The 20,248-nt window shown below is 38.1% G+C and overlaps 1 protein-coding gene across 1 annotated transcript in view; it reads right to left on the bottom strand.

Annotated features, from left to right (window-relative positions):
* Positions 1-20,248, bottom strand: part of KCNH6 (potassium voltage-gated channel subfamily H member 6) — a 730,996-nt gene that overhangs the window by 565,661 nt on the left and 145,087 nt on the right. The window lies entirely within an intron of this gene.

Raw genomic sequence — 20,248 nt, 5'->3', positions numbered from 1 at the left:
AATGTATGCGATGATTTCCACCATGCAACTCAGTAAATGGTAGCTTCTTAGATACATATACAGATAGAGATACAGATAATCTGTTTATGTTGATAGGCTGAGCTATTGCAATCCAAAGTAAAATTGTTTACTTTGCTTATGACCCCTTCTCTGTCCCTGTGGAAGGATAAGAAATCAATTCATTTTTCAAATTTCTGCTTTCCTGTCTACATATATGTACAAGCAAGAAACAAGAGCCAAAGTACTAACAAGTTTCCATTGAGAAGATCTTCTATTAAGAGCATAAGATTGAAAGATTATGTCCTGGGATGAATGAAACTCATTTACTACATTTGAAAGAGCATTAGGAACAGATAGCTAGTAGAATAAGGTAATGATAGCTGTTAGAATAATGTAAAAAAAGAGAGACATATCAGTAATAGATTTAAATAGAGGATCCACTCATGCTCCAGGACAAATAGGAAATCCAAGAAGAAATATAATTGTTTATGTTTGGGTATATGTGGCCTGTTAAAACTTGAAAACACTATAACATAAATATATCACGGGTCTACAGAAATTGCAAATACTTGGAACTTAGACTTTTGACAAAGCCTTAACTGGGGAAACTCCAATAAATTATTAGATTGGACTTAAATGGGTGCAACTGATGCTGGTAGAGCCATGAAGACAAAAACTTGCCAAATTACATAGCTAGAATTTAGAAACATTAGATGAAAATGTTTGTGCTCTCATTAAAGTAGACATTACTTCAAAGCAGCAACAGGATTGGAACCTGGACTTCTCAGCCACCGCGCCATCAGACATATGCTTTTGATGACTTGGAGGACAAAAAGCAGATCCTCACTGAAGAATAAAAGCCATTTATCTGTTTGTTCGGATACCCTATGTTTCATATACCCTCTTTCTTGATTTCTTTCTTTCTTGTTTGGATTGTCCATTGACACAATATCATGTTGAGATACTGTTGCATTATACCTTTCTAATCTCTCTGAAAACTTCAATGAACAAATTAATTTCCAGGAATGCAGCACTTGAACTTCAAGCTATATTCTCTTATAAATATATCTTAGACCCAAGAGTATGTAGTTGATGCTACCTATATCACCCAAAACTGGAAGAGTCCAACTTTATTTGGGCAGAGATGGATCTTTCTCTGCCTCTTCTACTGGCCTGTTTCTGATCTTTCCAGACCTCATAACAGAAATATTCCCTTGAGGATGATTGGCAAGCTTTGGAAACCAACACTAGCAGGAGGTCTGATATCATAAGCCAGAATTAGAGGGTCAGCACCTGAATAAATTTGCAGATCCAAACTGGAAGCCCACATATCTGATGCCTTAGAAATAAAAGACATTGCACAAAGGGGGTGGAACATGAAACAAAGGAAAGAGCATTAAAAATATTCTCCTTTTTTATCTATGGAACCTTAAATAAAGCAGTATAGAAAATAACATTTTCTTGCAAGACAGGGCACTGTAGAATTCACATTAGTAGGATTCATAAACAATGAAAAAGGAGAATTAGCTTAAGAATTTACTTAAAAACTCACAACAAAGAACTATAGTAACTTTTGTTAACTACCCTGCCAGAAAAAACTTGAAGCATTAAAGGAACATTATACACTTGTTTTTTCTTTGCATAAATGTTTTATAGATGATCTATTTATATATAATGATAACAAAGTCCGGAGCTGCAGTTTAAAATTTCTTGTTTCTTTATTATTCTTTAAAAGCGGTTACATGTGCAGGTACAAAACATGCCCTTAGTGTCCAAAGCTTACGTGTTTTGGCTGGAACGCCGTTCTCATAGCTCTCTCAGAGAGCTTTGGGCCATTCCTTTTGGAGCACAAGCAGTTGGTGTTTCCCTGGAGGTTGTATTATACTGAATCAATTGGTGGAAGAAAGCTACAAGGAGTTTCCATTTTACCTACCACTGTTGCCGTGATTGTATCACCAGGAATCGTTCCCCCTCGAAAGTCGGCCACGTCTTCTGACGTCATTCCCGAAGCCATTGAGTGTGAAGTGATCGCCTGCACTGCATGCATACAGCAGCTGACAGCTTGTGGGAGCGGTGCGGCTCCAAGCTAATGACAGCAGATCGCTTTGAGCCTAGGAGAGAGGTCTCCTGAACGGCTCTTAACACACCGGGCTGCTGAAAAGGGCCGTGAAGAGAGGGTAAGTCCTTTTTGGATAAGGAGGAGCAGTGGGGGCTTTTAGGTTATCAGTTAACTTGTATACTGAACTAAGTTTGGTGCATTCGGCATGAAGTTCATTTGCTTTTTTCACAGAAGGGACAAGTGCATTCTACAAGGGTCTCCCCTTCACAGGGGTTATTAGATCTATTTATATAGCCCATAAAGTTTTTTTGTTTTTTTTAAATCTATAGTTTTGCTTATTTTTAAATAACATTGCTCTGGTTTTCAGACTCCTAACCAAGCCCCAAAGTTTTATGAGAATACTGACGTATACCTACTCCAGCTTGCTCCTGTTTGTGTAAAGGATCTTTTCATATGCAAAAGAAGGGGGAGGGGGGAGTATCTTATTTCCCACTTGCAGTGGGCTTTCCAACTCCTTTCAACAAAGCTAAACTGAGAGCTTCTAAGTAAGATTTTAAACAGTTTTATACTGGATTTTTATATCAATATCTGTGCATCCTATTCTTTATAGTAATGTTTATTACATGCAGTTATATGAAAATTAGTGTATACTGTCCCTTTAATGTAGTTAAAGGAAATTCAAGCTTATTCTTCAAAGTACGGGAATACCAATCTGAAGAGGAACAATATCCTTCCTGATAGCCTTTATAAAATGAAGACCGCTGCTCCATAACCCTGTCTGCCTGCTCTGAGCAGGCAGACAGACATCGCGGGAATTCAACCTGGTCGAGTACGATCGGGTTGATTGACACCCCCCTGCTGGCGGCCGATTAGCCGCGAGTCTGCAGGGGGCAGTGTTGCACCAGCAGCTCACAAGAGCTGCTGGTGCAATGCTGAATACGGAGAGCGTATTGCTCTCCGCATTCAGCGAGGTCTGACGGACCTGATCAGCACTGTCGGATCAGGTCCGCCAGACCTTTGATAAATAGGCCTCATAGAAATGGGCCAGAAAAACTGCCTGTCATGCAATGGATAAAAAAAATCAATATTTGGTGGCAGTGTTTTTTGCTTTCTGTCCATTCCCCCAGGGGTTCTTTGGTTACATTGGTGAGTATTGGATGATGATAGCCAAGAAAGATTTCCAATATTTTTTAAATTCATACGCAAAATTATTGCAGAAACTTCTATATAAGGGTAGCTCAAGATTTTCATCTAAAAAGGAAACAAAACATTGCTAATATTTTCAATCACAATTTTTTCTTGAAATGTTGATCTTTTGTGAAAGAGGCTACTTCATTACTAAACAAAAATAGGTATTTGTGATAACTTAATATTAAACCAGTGAAAATATTTACACTATGTAGTTTAAAATCATACCTTAGTGGTGTAGCTATTAAGTTGGCTACAGGATTTTTGTTGCAGGAATATAGAAGATGACAGCCTTGTAAAAAGAGATTACAGCAACAACATTGTTGCTGCCTTGGTGATCATCATAGGAAAGGAGGGCTGGAATTATGGATGGGGAAATGAGCGGGAGACAAAGAGACTCTGAGGAACTGCTTATGCAATGCCGCCCCCTGCAGATTTGCAGCCAATCTGCTGCTAGCAGGGGGTGTCAATCAGCCCGATCGTATAGGATCGGGTGGATTGAAGACCGCAGCTTCAGAGGCAGTGAACAAGTTATGGAGTGGCAGGGCAGCATTGCACAAGCAGTTCACCAGTATCGATGTGCGATGGACATGATACGCTACATTGTATCATGTCCGTCTGCACTTTAGTAAATCAGCCCCTCTGAATGGAAGAATAGATCTAACCCAAGGTGGAAAATATTTTCACATGAGGGAGTTTTCTGTTATTTTTCTTCAGTTTCAGCACTTGGGGAACAGATTTTAGAGATCCTATTAAGTGAAATAAAAATATAAACTCCTTCAAATTAGCAACTCTGTAGTAGAATTAGAATACGTGCCAAAAACTACATATACACACAGACCCCAAAAGACTGGCCTAATATACATACACTATCTGATAAAAAATATTTATATAAATATTAATGAAATAATGTATATCAGGGTTAAAAGGTATATGGTATATGACAAGGTATTTGAATGGAAAGGGCTATAAATATATATATATATATGTGTGTGTGTGTCTAAATATGTGTATATATATATGTGCAATGTGCATATGTGTATATACATGTGTATTTATGTATTTATATATGTATGTATGTATAAAAATGGCCCGGCTATTAAGCTTACATTCAAATAAAGATAGCAAAAGAATAATTGATATTGCAAGCTCTATCTAAATAATGAAAGTATATTTTTTATTAGACTATTCCTTTAAGGAGTGACTGCTCACTGGCTGTTAAGCAGAACCACCTTACAAGTATAAGAGCAAAAAATGTTTTTATTTTTCAGCACAGGAACCGATTTTACAGAAATATAAAAATAACAAAACAACTGTAATATGTTACAATTACCTCTTTCAGATGCAAAAAAACCCCCCAAAAAACTTTAAAATTGTTTCCAGGAACTATTCAATAAATATTATTATTATACTGCATAAATATTCTATAAAAGTAACCATTTTATTCCAAAGAGGATACAAATATTGTACAGAGATCCATAGTCCTGTAACATAGACTATGAATAATTCCCTTTGCTTTCAGTTTTTCATGGTATATACCCAGCAAATCTTACATCATGACACCAAGAGCAGGGAAGATTCTGCACAAATTGCTTCTTTTTTCTGACATAGTTTTGTCAATTCAGAGGTAAGGGCACTTGTAGCTTTACTTTAATAGTTCTATGGCTGAATAAGCTTCTATCTGTCTGGCGGAGGCCACAGAATACAAAGACAGACAAAGGCGGGAGGCACTCCCTGTGTGTTTATTATGGAAGATTCTTAGACAGCCGAAAGAAAGAATGAAGCATTATCATGTCCTGTAGCTACTTGAGCTAAAGGCAATTAGTATATGCTAATAGTGTACAACTAGGAAATACAACAAAATCCATAACTGTATAGCATTTCTTTATCTGCTGAAATAAACACATTTAAATGCTCCTTATATTTACAGTTGATATTTTAGTAGATTATTTTTAACTTGAACATTGTTTTATTAATCCATTGATGACTTTTGAAGAAAAATGTTAGAATATTAGTGCTTAATTTGCTAACAAAAGATAGTCATGCTAAACTGTTACGGTATGAGTATTTAAATTGACATTATTTCTATCAATTATTATAGCATATTATTATCATTATTATCGATTATTTGTAGAGCGCCAACAGATTCCGCAGCGCTATACATATTATATGTATTTCTTTCACAACTGACCAATTTACATATGTATAAGTATTTAATATGTGATCTCCTGTACTTTTGTCATTTTAAAAGAGATTTAAATTGCCAATCACATTGTCATAATTGGGACTTAAAGGGAGAGTCTAGTCAAAATTAAACTTTTATGATTCAGATAGGGCATGCAATTTTAAACCACTTTCCAATTTTTTTATCATCAAAATTTGCTATCTTGGTATTCTTTGTTGTCAGTTTTTCACAGCTAGACAGTGCTAGTTCATGTATGCCATATAGATTACATTTAGCACTGATTGGCTAAAAAGCAAGTCTGTCAAAATAACTGAAATAAGGTGCAGTCTGCAAAGGCTTAGATACAAGGAAATCACAGAGGTAAAAAGTATATTAATATAACTGTGTTGGTTATGTAAAACTGGGGAATGGGTAATAAAGGTATTATCTATCTTTTTATACAATAAAAATTCTACAGTACACTGTCCCTTTAAAAAATAGATGTTCCATCTTGTTTATTGGCGACCAAGATCTTTTTACTCAGATTTTTAAAAAAGAAATCCCAAAAATAGTGTTATTAATAATCCAGTTCTAGAAGATGATATAAATTGTGGCCACTTTCTTCTAATAAAACCTAATTTCCTACAGTGTTGGTCTTGATTTCTGATTGTAAATATTGCCAAACTGGATATCTATGTTTTCTCAATCAATGACTGGAAAAATTGATATGGCCTCCAGAACTGCACACAATACTCAAAATGAAGCCTAACTAATGATCTGTAAAGTGGCATAAGAACCTTACTATTTCTGCGGCAAATACCTCTACCAATACAACCAAGTATTCTACTGGCCTTACTCGCTGCAGTACTACATTGTTTACTAAATTTTAAATAATCTAAAATAATGATTCCCAAGTCCCACTCCTCATTGGTAACGGTCAGTAAAGTGTAATTGCTAAGAATATTGTAACGTTTTACGCTATGGATTGCTGTTAATTTGAATCACAACTGCAGAACAGATTGTTTTCTTTAGCATCACTTAGATTAGTAGATATGTATTGTATCACTTTGACAGTTTTTTAGCTACTATGTGGCAGAAGGTAATAAATAAGTCAGAAGTGAATTACTGCAATTGGAAATAAAGTATCCAGTCTATGTACTCACAGGAGCCGACTGATTGTCTGTGAAACTAACTCTGTATGCGGCTGAGAGCTGACAGGGGATTCGTCATGGACTGATGTAACAGAGGGGCGGAGCCTGAGTCCGTGATCAGTAATACGCTTGTTCGGTTTTCTGTGAAACCGGTTAGGAATACAGCTTAAGGTAAGTGGACTGCTTGGTATAACAGTGGAGAGAAGCCTTTGTGTATCCTCAGTTGAGAGGAAGTGGAGTCATTCTGTGTACTGTGGTAAACAGCAATGCAAACAGTTCCAGTTAGTGTACAATTGTTATTAGATCCGGAGCCTAAATCGGATTTTGCTGAAGGGGTCAGACAGACTGAATTCAGGGATTATGTAGGAGGAAATTGCAGAAGTAGTTAGTTCTTGGTTGCGGTTGAAATATCCTGTTTAGTAAGGAATAGTCTCTGTGAAATATTCCACTTGCAGAGAAACGTTGCAGGAAAGACGAATCCCAGTGTGAGGGTAGGATTCGCGTTTTGAAGAGACAAAATCTTCTTGTGAAGAGCAGCTCAGGGAAGCAGCTGATTCTGTATGCATGGAGCATTTAAAGGGGATGTGGGTTGAATTGTCTTCAAGGTATTTTTTCAGGTGTTAGAGTTCTGGTTGACTGAGTGGATATAGGTGTCCATAGGGTATAGTGGCTCCAGGTTGTAGTTCAATAGGGTAGTCATATATTCGATGCGGGGGTAAGTTTTCTGCCTGTTTATTGCTGAAAACATCTAGGAAATCTATGTATTCAGTGGGAAGGTTGAGTTCTGAGTCCGGAATTTGTAGCAAGAGATTTTGTGGATAGCAAGTACGTTGGCAGAAAGTGGACTCTAGTGTGACACAAAGTTGTTTCCAATCAATAATGGATTGATGAAGTTGTAGTCATTTTAACCCTAAAACAATGGGAAAAAGAGGAGATAGTAATACGTCAAAAATAAGATACTATGAATGCCTGCATGGAGTTGTGACTAATAGGAGAATGGTGTTATGTGTGATGGGACCTGTAGAAATTGAAGAACCATCAATAACACAAATCAAAACTGGTTTCTGCTTAACCACTAGTGGTATTTTATTTATTACAACCAAATGTTTTATCAATGTAGTTCCCAGAAGCTCCGAAATCTAGCATAGCTTCAGTTTTCAATCTGTCTTGGTCCCACTGTAAATAAAAAGAAAATTTACAGTAAGTAGGGTTTACTTCATTTGATAAAGCAGAGTGTATAGTAAAAGACTTACTTCTCTTAGACTTCAGTAAAATGGGACAATCTTTTACAGTATAAGTGGGGTTGGCACAGTACATACACAACTGTTGAGATTTTATACGATTCCTCTCCTCTGCTGTCAGTGGACCCCTGATGACTCCTATTTCCATTGCTTCTGCAGAGACTTTGCTGGGGAATGGAAGTTGTTGGGTACTGTGTGTGCTGTGGGCACTCCTGAGTACTGGTTTGGTTGAGATGCGTTCTGTCTTCCTTTCCCTGAGTCTTCTATCAAACTGAATGACTAATCTCATTAAAGCCTTGAGAGTCTTGGAAGTTCTGTCCGAGCTAATTCGTCTTTTATAGATTCGGAGAGAGCTAGTCTGAATTGATTTCTCAGGGCAATGGCATTCCACTGAGAATCTGTAGCATATCTTTTAAAATCCGTGATGTATTCTTCTAAATTTCGCTTGCCTTGTTTTAGGCTTTGCATATTTGTCTCGACTGTGACTTGTCCTAATTGGTCGACTCTTTGGGACGAATTATAGACAATCTGAGGTAAATCTGCTGGATCCATTTTCGTTTGTGGTAGTAACGTTTTGCGCTATGGATTGCTGTTAGTTTGAATCACAACTGCAGAACAGATTGTTTTCTTTAGTATCACTTAGATTAGTAAATATGTTTGTATCACTTTGACAGTTTTTTTACCTACTATGTGGCAGAAGGTAATAAATAAGTCAGCAGTGAATTACTGCAAATGGAAATAAAGTATCCAGTCTATGTACTCACAGGAGCCAACTGATTCAGTCTGTGAAACTAACTCTGTATGCGGTTGAGAGCTGACAGGGGATTCATCATGGACTGACGTAATAGAGGGGTGGAGCCTGAGTCCGCGATCAGTAATACGCTTGTTTAGTTTTCTGTGAAACCGGTTAGGAATACAGCGTAAGGTAAGTGGACTGCTTGGTATAACAGTGGATAGAAACCTTTGTGTATCCTCAATTGAGAGGAAGTGGAGTCGTTCCGTGTACTGTGGTAAACAGCAATGCAAACAGTTCCAGTTAGTGTACAATTGTTATTATATCCGGAGCCTAAATCGAATTTTGCTGAAGGGGTCAGACAAACTGAATTCAGGGATTATGTAGGAGGAATTTGCAGATATAATTAGTTCTTGGTTGCAGTTGAAATATCCTGTTTAGTAAGGAATAGTCTCTGTGAAATATTCCACTTGCAGAGAAACGTTACAGGAAAGTTGAATCCCAGTGTGAGGGTAGGAGTCGCGGTTTGAAGAGACGAAATCTTCTTGTGAAGAGCAGCTCACTGAAGGAGCTAGTTGATAGAGCAGCTTACAAAATATTAAGCACCTGATTCTGTATGCGTGGAGCATTTAAAGGGGACGTGCATTGGTCTTGTGAGAGAGATCTTGACAAATATATTGAAGGAAGTGGCGTATTTAGGTTTTGTGCTGCCCTAGGCACTCAAAATTCTGCTGCCCCCCCAAAGGGTTTCTGCCTTTTTTCCCCTTAATATTGTTTTGGGTCAGTGTGTAAAATGATTTTGTTTGTTTATTCATAACAATTCAAAAGAAAATAGGCTAGCAAAATACTTGCACACAGGTGTGTTGAATTGCATGCATCTCATACCATTTTATCCCTGAGAGAAGGGAGAGAAAAGAAGGGTAGGGGAGAAAAGGGAGGGAAAGGAAAGAAGGAAGGGAGGGAGAGAGAGAGAAGAGAAAAGTGGGGATGGAGAGGAGAAAAGGGGGGAGGGAAAGAAGGGAGGGAAAGAAAGGAGTGAAAGAAGGGAGCAAGGGAGGAAGTTGAGAGAAAGAAGGCAGGGAGGGAAAGAAATAAGGCAGGGAGGGAAAGAAATAAGGGAGGGAGGGAGGGAGGGAAAGAAATAAGGGAGGGTTTTGAGGGAGTGAGTTAAGGGAGGAAGGGAGTTGAGGGAGGAAGGGAGGGAGAAAGGGAAATAAGGAAGAGAGGAAGGGAGGGAAAGAAGAATACACTTTGAAACAATCACTGCCCTTCACATGCAACAACATGCAGTAATAATTACCATCATTCAAGTAATTAAACTTTAAGTGTCCATTTACTATTTACTCCATGGGTTGAATGTAGAGAAAGCTAGCTATTAGTAGCTAACATACATTAGCGCTGAGAGTTTATGATTAGACATCACAAGCTGATCCAAGCAGTGCACAAACGCATCCAGTCTGTTAGTTAGACCTGTAATAAGCACTGCGCTCGCAAATCTACCAGAGCTGACAAGGGGAGGCAGCATATCGGCACAAGGTCTTCTCCTCCAGTCTCACCTTATAAGTATATCCCCGGGCAACGGTTTAAAGGAGCACTGCCTGTGAAGAGCGACCTTAATCAGTGCACGTGCCTTGTCTTCTCTTTAAAAGCCTGCTCTTTATCGATCACTGTACTGTATGCTGGCTTTTAAAGAAAGGATAGGGCAGATGTGCTGCCCCTCCAAAATCTGCTGCCCTAGGCACCGGCCTTGTTGGCCTAGGCCATAATACGCCACTGAGAAGATTTTTTCTACTTTCTACTCTGGTGGGACTCAAACCACCCACCTTTGAATATCTACCATCAACTAGACATCCAGTACGCTATCCATTGCACAGAAGACCAAGCCTTTTTAGAAAATAATTTTAGTTTGCAGAAATACCATAAAAAAGGAAAATATCACCATATTAAATGCAAAATTAATAAACAAAAAATAATATAAAATTGTGTTTAATTTTCTATGGCTTATATAGTTATTTATAGAACAGAAGTAATGTCCTAAATATTTCAAACACACATATTATGGTCTCACATTCAGCATTAGTTTTCCTTTGCAAAACACCAACACTTAGGATTTTATATCAACATTGTTCAATTAATAATTGAAAATCAAAACATAAAAAGTAAATGTGGTTATGGCGCCGGGTTGCTACGACATGGTTGCTATGCCACAGTTGATGTGACGCGGATTCTCGACTCGGTTGCTTCAATGACGCCGTCTGTCTCACATCATTTTCTGGGGCACATCACCTGTGACGCCTTGCGTCCAGTTTTCGCACATCTCGTCATTTTCGTTGCATCTTTGGCATCCTTTTACTTTTAAAAACCTTCCGGGCTGTCTGTCTCATTGCCCTAGAATTGTGTTTATCTTGTGGGTGTGCTTTATTACTTAATTGGATTTCTGACTTGTATCTTCCTCCACCATTCTTCTGCCTGCTGGTTCTACTCTGTTTTTGCCTGTTTGGTTTTGACCTTGGATCTGCCTGACTATGTTTTTGGACATTGATTCTGCTACCCAGTTTCCTGTCTGTTCTGACTCCTGGCTTGTCGACTTCGCCTTGACCAATCCATTATTCAGCTTTCTAGTATTGATCTTTGTGCTCAATCATCCACCTCCTGGTTCCTAACGCTATTGCCCCAAAGCTATTTCTTTATCACTCCAGTTGATGCCAGGATAACAAGATACTTGGTTTGATAGAGAACTATCTGAAGGGCCTAACAATATGTTTCTCACTCTGCTCAATTATGTTTGCCTGAAAATAAGTATGTCTCCAGCAGAATTTAAAATTTAAATCAGAGGTCTCAAGTTTATCTGTGTATTATTTTGGGGAAACATAGAGAATGTTGCTACCTGGGCAAATAAAACCTCATTTGAAAGAGGGAATCTACTAGACAGGTATTTGCAATTTATGAGGCAATCACCTACTATCTAAAGGGACATGAGACCTCACATTTGAAAATGTACAATCCTCTCATTCATATGAGGGGTATTGTGTGTTGTACACTATCTTTAGAGGATAGGGTCTCATCACACATGATGTACCTCTCATTTAAAACAGGGAAATTCCCTGTTTCACACAAGGGGTCTTATACCCCATAAAAGGCACCCAGTAGGCATGTGAATATAATTTCTTATTTATAAAAGGGTAATCCCCTCATTTACATGAGGGGTGTTGCGTGTATGTGTGTTGTACACTATCTTTAGGGGACAGGGCTTTTCTTTGGATACAATATTTTATGACAACCACCTAATAATGACAGGGGTATAGGACTACATATACTGTTCAGCATAAGTGTGTACTCAAGGCATGTGATCACCATTACTATGGTGATCCCCTGAGAATTAGAGGGTTTCACATTAGGGCGCTAATATCTCTCTAATTAAATCAGAGGGAGAGATAGAAACATTGTAGGATCTCCCTTGCCCCACCACTAGAAATTACCTGGATTTTGGCAGGGCTGGTGATCACCATTTTTAACATGGGTCAGCTTTACCCAAGTGACCCCTCATTTGAAAGGGGGAAATCTGCCTTTCAGCACAAACATTGGCTTTTAATCCCTTTTTCCAGCAACAGACTCACTAACAAAGATATCCCTGCATCTGCAGGTATTTCCTTTTTTGTTGTAATGTCATCCTGCAGGCATGTGGTGTCATCACCATAAGTTCCACCCTCAGCCAGCGATGCAGTGCAGTGGGTCATCAGGGCCCAAATGGGAAGGCGGCACTTAAGGTGGATAACACATTATTCTTCTGTACACTCAGGGCTCAGCGTGGATAATGGCAAGATGTTGTCCGTCACTATCTACGGGTAAAAGAGGATATATGATACTCAAAAATATTCTCTCTTCCACCTAACATGAAATGTTTCACAATGAATTATAGTTATTATAGCTGTTATTGTTGGGGGTTTTTTGTTTTGTTTTTAAATGTACCCGAGTCAAAAAGGAAGTAATCGATGACCCCACACTAGTTATCAGAAGCCCACAGGCCAAAATATATAAATGAGATAACTCTAGAGGCATTCACTGGCTGTTCATGCTTGCGAAGTAATCAGTAAGGTAATCTTCTAATCATTCTGAAGTCATCGCCCATAATGTTTTACCTTAGAGGATGACTTTACAAGCCTGATGATGTCTGATGATGTGCAAATTACTTCTAAAGTCATCACCCATGATGTTTTTACCTTAGTTGATGACTTTACAAGCCTGATGATGTCTGATGATCATCAAATTACTTCTAAAGTAGTTTGATGATCATCAAATGACTCCAGTATTATCTGTAAAGAAATCCTGTTTGTCTTGGGGTATTCTCCTGTGCTGAATAAGCCAACTTACTCCGGGAATTGTTCCTCTCATTAAAAATATGTTTAATTATTGTTCCTTTATATATATGACGGGAACATTTGAGTACCATGTCCCTTTACGGATACATTTGCCAGTAGGTTTAAAAAAAAACCTTGTACTAGCCCTTTTTCCCACCCATATAAACTCCTGTCAGTGCTTAGTAATAACTGCCCACAAATACTCTTTTCTGTAGCAAGTGCATTTAGATGTATGTTCATTTTTTCCTAAGTACCTTCTAACCACAAATTTACTTTGGCTCTGTGAACTAGAAAAATACGAGACAAATGCATTTGTTTTTTAGTTCTCAGGAATTGAATTTAATTAAGCCTTCACTAACTGTAGATGCTGTAAATCATTAGAAATAGAATTACTATACAAAATTGTTTCCCATTCTAATATATGAGCTTGTCGTGCAAAAACATAATATGCAGCTCCAGTGATTTCAGGCTTCATTTTCTAAGGCTTTCAATTTCATCTGAATGGCTTTCAAATTGGTTAAAATTCTTGAATTAGAGAACTGTGCAAAAAGAAGTGTGATTTACTTGATGTTTCTTAGATTAGAATAGATTAGTTTCTTGGATTGAAATAAATTGAGTTGAAAACACTTTACAGACAGCTAGATTATGAGTTTTCAGCGCTATAGGGAAATTAACGAGCGCCCACCACAAAAGCGTTGTTAATTCACCTCCCTATAGTGCTGCTATTACAGGTTTTTAAAAACCCGGCTTGCGTGGGCGATATGGTGGCGTTGAGCTCCATACCTCACCCAAATACAAGCAGTGTTTTGACGTGCTCGTGCACGATTTCCCCATATACATCAATGGGGAGAGCCGGCAAAAAAAAAAAAGCCTAAAACCTGCGATCGCGGAAAAAAAGCTCTGTAACACAGCCCCATTGATGTCTATGGGGAAAGAAAAAGTTATGTTTAAACCTAACACCCTAACATAAAAACCACATCTAAACACCCCTAATCTGCTGCCCCTAACATCGCCGCCACCTAAATAAAACTATTAACCCCAAATCTGGCGCTCCCAATATCCCCGCCACCTAAATACACTTATTAACCCCTAATCTGTCGCTCCCGATATTGCTGCCACCTACATTACAGTTATTAACCCCTAATCTGCCGTCCCCAATGCCGCCGCCACTATACTAAAGTTATTAACCCCTAAACCTCTGGCCTCCCACATCACTAACACTAAATAAATATATTAACCCCTAAACCTAACCCTAATGTAACCCTAAGTCTAACCCTAACCTTCCATAACTTAAAAATAATTAAAATAAATCTAAATTAAACTTACAATTATTACCTAAATAATTCCTATTTAAAACTAAATACTTACCTGTAAAAAAAAAAAAACTAAGCTAGCTACAAAATAAATAATAGTTACATTGTAGCTAGCTTAGGTTTTATTTTTATTTCACAGGTAAGTTTGTATTTATTTTAACTAGGTAGACTAGTTAGTAAATAGTTATTAACTATTTACTAGCTACCTAGCTAAAATAAATACAAATTTACCTGTAAAATAAAACCTAACCTGCCTTACACTAAAACCTAACATTACAATAAAATAAAATAAATTAAATTAATAAAATACAATTATCTAAATTACAAAAAAAATAAACACTAAATTACACAAAATAAAAAAACAAAATTATCAAAAATAAAAATGAATTACTCCTAATCTAATAGCCCTATCAAAATAAAAAAGCCCCCCCCCCCCAAATAAAAAAAACCCCTAGCCTACACTAAACTGCCAATGGCCCTTAAAAGGGCCATTTGCGGGGCATTGCCCCAAAGAAATCAGCTCTTTTACCTGTAAAAAAAAATACAAACAACCCCCCAACAGTAAAACCCACCACCCACACAACCAAACCCCCCAAATAAAATTCTATCTAAATAAACCTAAGCTAACCATTGCCCTGAAAAGGGCATTTGGGTGGACATTGCCCTTAAAAGGGCATTTAGCTCTTTTACATAACCCTAAGCTAAAAATAAAACCCACCCAATTAACCCTTAAAAAAGCCTAACACTAACCCCCGACGATCCACTTACAGTTTTCAAAGACCGGACATCCATCCTCATCCAGGAGGCAGAAGTCCTCATCCAAGCAGGCAGAAGTCCTTATCGAAGCCCGCAGAAATCTCCATCCAAGCGGGCAGAAGTCTTCATCTAGACGGCATCTTCTATCTTCATCCATCCGGCGCGGAGCGGGTCCATCTTCAAGACATCCAGTGCATAGCATCCTCTTCTTACAATGGTCGCTGAAGAATGAAGTTTCCCTTTAAGTGATGTCATCCAAGATGGTGTCCCTTACATTCCGATTGGCTGATAGAATTCAATCAGCCATTAGGAATTAAAGGGGAAAAAATCCTATTGACTGTTGCAATCAGCCAATAGGATTGAGCTTTCATCCTATTGGCTGATCCAATCAGCCAATAGGATTGAGCTCACATTCTATAGGCTATTCCAATCAGCCAATAGAATGCGAGCTCAATCCTATTGGCTAATTGCAACAGCCAATAGTATTTTTTCCCCTTTAATTCCTATTGACTGATAGAATTCTATCAGCCAATCGGAATGTAAGGGACACCATCTTGGATGACGTCACTTAAAGGGAAACTTCATTCTTCAGCGACCATCTGAAGATGAGGATGCTCTGCACCGGATGTCTTGAAGATGGACCCACTCCGCGCTGGATGGATGAAGATAGAAGATGCTGTCTGGATGAAGACTTCTGCCTGCTTGGATGAAGACTTCTGCCGGCTTCAATGAGGACTTCTGCCGCTTGGATGAAGACTTCTGCCACCTGGATGAGGATGGATGTCCGGTCTTTGAAAACTGTAAGTGGATCGTCGGGGGTTAGTGTTAGTTTTTTTTTTTTTTTTTTTGAATAAATTTTTATTGACAATTTTGTATTTAACATAAACAGATAAATGGATAACAAAGATCAGTAAATGTTTTCAACTACATTAAATCATTGCAATATCTTACTAACCATTTCTGTGAAAGAACAAGAGGGAGAGGGGTAATAGGAGGGGAGGAATGGGAGGGTTTCAGGTAGGGGGCTATGGGGATTAGGAGGGAGGTACAGAGGAAAAATAGAGATATGGTATAGTATAGTTCCCTTGCACCTAGTCTGTTTAAAGGTAGGAGCACACACCTTAAACATTTGTAGGGTCTAGTGTTTATAATCGTGAAGAAGGGCTATCATTTCAGTTTTATGATGCTCTTTGCTCCCATAGGAAAATTATATCTAGTATAAAGTCTTTCTTCCCCAAAAAGCAATAATGTCTCTTCTCCAGGGATAATATATACGTAACTTCTGTCACCCATTGGTCAAAAGTAGGGGGGAGAGCTTGTTTCCATAGTCGAGGGATAATACGTTTGGCACATGTGAGCATCAGTTTGTAGGAGTTTCCTACGGTAGACACACTGCAAACTAGGTACTTGATTTAATAAAATCATAGTTGCTGAAAGGGATAGCTGTGTGCCCAGTGTAAGGTTGATGCAATGCTCAATTTGAGCCCAAAAAATAGACAATTTGTTGCAGGACCACTATATGTGAGAAAGTGTGCCCGTTTCACCACAACGTCTCCAGCAACTGGAATTAGCTCCTGGATATATTTCATTTAATTTCTGGGGAGTGAGATACCAACGTGAAATAATTTTATAGTTAAGTTCAGTCAAAATGAGTGAAGTTGAAGAGGAGTGAACAGTGCGAAAACATCGTAACCAAGTGTCCTTTGGGAGCTGAACCCGAAGCTCAGCCTCCCATTTGGATGTGTATGAGGGTAGTTTGAATGTGTGTAAAACCCTTAAGAGTTTATGTGTGAGAGAGAGATGGGATTTCTGGATGTCTTTTGTAATGCATAGTCTCTCGAAAGGGCTGAGTGTGCGAAGACAGTCATTTTGACGGGGGTTATTCATAATCGCTTGTCAAATTTGGAAATAAGAAAACCATTTATGAAAAGGAGAACCTATTGAATCTCTCAGAACAATTCTGTCCTTTATTTGGGATGATTCTGTGAGTAAGAATATAGGCATTTTTTTTTTTTTTTTAATACTTAGGGATACACCTAACTCCAAACACCCGAGACCTGTTTCAAGCCAACTATTTGCCCCTCCAAAATGCATTGGTAGCAGACATGTCATCGTGGAGATCCAGAAATATATCATGGCTAGGCAGAATAAACTCAATCAGGATGAATGTCCTCCCCAGGATCTTATATCTCTTACAAACCCTGCCAATTCCCCTACCTCCTAAATTCCTGCCGAGCCTGCAGAATAAAATACTGGATTTTATCTGGGATAAACGTAAAGCCAGGATTAACAGGCACCTTATGTGCATGCCCATAAAGAATGGGGGCCTGGGGGTTCCAAATTTGAAAAATTACAGGAAAGCTATTTTTCTCCAGCGCATAATCGATTGGTTTACGAATTATGGCCACAAAAAATGGGTAAAAATGGAACATGACATTACACGATCCCAGCACTTGGGGTCCCTCTGCTGGCAGAGCAGATCAGGATGACTCCAAATATCTAATAATAACTTCATAATCCAAAAAACCTTTAGTGTTTGGGAAAATATACTAGCTGAGCACCCTCTGCTCTCGTCCAGATTCTCACCCCTCACACCCCTCACAGACAACGTTGACTTCCCCCCAGGGCAAAACTGAGGAAAATCAAAATACAGCACACATTGTATGGCGATTATGACATATCAGTTAGGCAACGAGCAAGCTTTTATCCCCTTAGATAGTTTAATAGATAGTGGCCTCCATATGTTCTCCAACTGGTTTTTCTTACATCAATGTCGCTCCTTTATTCTCAAACACCAAGACAGGAGAAACATTATTTGCGCATTGACCCCTTTCGAATCCCTATGTAAGTCTCCTGATCCGATGAATCGTACCCTCTCCCTATCATACTCCTTGCTACAAGCATCTCCCCCGGGATATGTCCCCCCATACATTGATAGGTGGGCCACTGACCTGAACATTGAAATTTCTCAGACCGACATGTCGCATATGTTTGATAACTTAACTAAAGTTTCCTCCTCATGCACCCTTATAGAGACCAACTTCAAAATCACCCAGCGATGGTATTTGACCCCTTGCAGAATAAACAAACTTTTCGCCTCGGCCAGCAATAAATGCTGGAGGTGCGAAAATTCTCTGGGCACAATGGGACACATATGGTGGACCTGCCCCCTCATTCAACCGAGTTGGGACACCATCATAAAAGCCACATATAGGATGTTAAAGACAAATATTTCACCAGATCCCATAATATGGCTACTCAATAACATCCCACACAAACTCCCCACTTATCAGAAAAAAAATCATATTTATTGCCAGTAATTGCATGAAGTCCCTCATAGCCCGACGATGGAAAAGCAGGGAAGTGCCGAGTTTGCCCCAGTGGTACAACAGATTTCATGAGCTACTAGAATTAGAGGAATATGCATATATGTTACGTAAACAAGAACCCCTTTATATACAGCTAAAAACGTCTTGGGAAACCTTCATTAACGAAGAGTTTCAAAATACATCTACCATATCTTAGTGCTCAATCTAGAGTGTTTTAGGAGACGAGTTACATTCACCATTACTCTCGTAGTTATTTAAGTTATATGCCACATTAACATTGACATGCAAGTTCCATGTTTTTGTTTTTCTTTCCTTCCCTTGTATTCTATGTTTTAAACATATTATATATATGTGCTTTTTCCCTTTTAATAATTTCTCTTTTGAAACTGATTCTGATCGGCTTTGTTCTGTAAGAGCAGAAGGTTGAATGGAATGTTTTTCTTTTAAAGCATATAAGATACACTCTGTAATGTATTGCTTTCTTTTTATCAATAAAGCTGATTTAAAAAAAAAAAAAAAAAAAAAAAGAATATAGGCATGTTTTTAAGGGAGGCGTCAGAGTCCCATATGACTAATGTAATTCTAATACATTCATTAGCTTTAGTCAAGGTGGGTCTGAATGATTTAGGGAGCCAGCATAGATCTCGCATTCCACTTAGGTTAAGTAGAGCTGCTTCTATTTGGATCCATACTTTAGAGGGGAGTGTTAGGTTTTTTTATGGGTTTATTGGCTGGGTTTTATTTTTAGCTTAGGGTTTGGGCAATGTAAAAGAGCTAAATGCCCTTTTCAGGGCAATGCCCATCCAAATGCCCTTTTCAGGGCAATGGTTAGCTTAGGTTTATTTAGATAGAATTTTATTTGGGTGGTTTGGTTGTTTGGGTGGTGGGTTTTATTGTTGGGGGGTTGTTTGTATTTTTTTACAGGCAAAAGAGCTGATTTCTTTGGGGCAATGCCCCGCAAATGGCCCTTTTAAGGGCCATTGGTAGTTTAGTGTAGGCTAGGTTTTTTTTAATTTTGGTGGGGCTTTTTTATTTTGATAGGGCTATTAGATTAGGAGTAATTCGTTTTTTGATAATTTTGTTTTTTATTTTGTGTAATTTAGTGTTTATTTTTTTTGTAATGTAGATAATTTTATTAATTTATTTTATTTTATTGTAATGTTAGGTTTTAGTGTAAGGCAGGTTAGGTTTTATTTTACAGGTAAATTTGTATTTATTTTAGCTAGGTAGTTAGTAAATAGTTAATAACTATTTACTAACTAGTCTACCTAGTTAAAATAAATACAAACTTACCTGTGAAATAAAAATAAAACCTAAGATAGCTACAATGTAACTATTATTTATTTTGTAGCTAGCTTAGGTTTTATTTTATAGGTAAGTATTTAGATTTAAATAGGAATTATTTAGGTAATAATTGTAAGTTTAATTTAGATTTATTTTAATTATATTTAAGTTAGGGGGTGTTAGGGTTAGACTTAGGCTTAGGGTTACGTTAGGGTTAGGTTTCGGGGTTAATATATTTATGCAGTGATGTGGGAGGCCAGAGGTTTAGGGGTTAATATGTTTATTATAGTGGCGATGATGTTGGGGAGTGGCGGAATAGGGGTTAATACTTTTTTTAAGTGGCGGCGAAGTCCAGAGCAGCAGATTAGGGGTTAATAATTTTATTTTAGTATTTGTGATGCGGGAGGGCCTCGGTTTAGGGGTTAATATGTAGTTTATGGGTGTAAGTGTACTTTTGAACAGTTTAGTTATGAGTTTTATGCTACAGCTTTGTAGCGTAAAACTCATAACTGCTGACTTTAGATGACGGTACGGATCTTGTCATTTTAGGCTGTACCGCTCACTTTTTTGCCTCACAGCAAAACTCGTAATACCGGCGCTATGGAAGTCCCATTGAAAAAGGACTTTTTTAAAAGTGCAGTTCTGACGTTGTGTGACGGCCAAAAAGGTGTG

The sequence above is a fragment of the Bombina bombina genome, chromosome 1 (genome assembly GCF_027579735.1).
Source record: "Bombina bombina isolate aBomBom1 chromosome 1, aBomBom1.pri, whole genome shotgun sequence".
Lineage (NCBI taxonomy): Eukaryota > Metazoa > Chordata > Amphibia > Anura > Bombinatoridae > Bombina > Bombina bombina.
The sequence above is the reverse complement of the archived record's forward strand: the minus strand, read 5'-3'. Positions and strand labels throughout refer to the sequence as shown.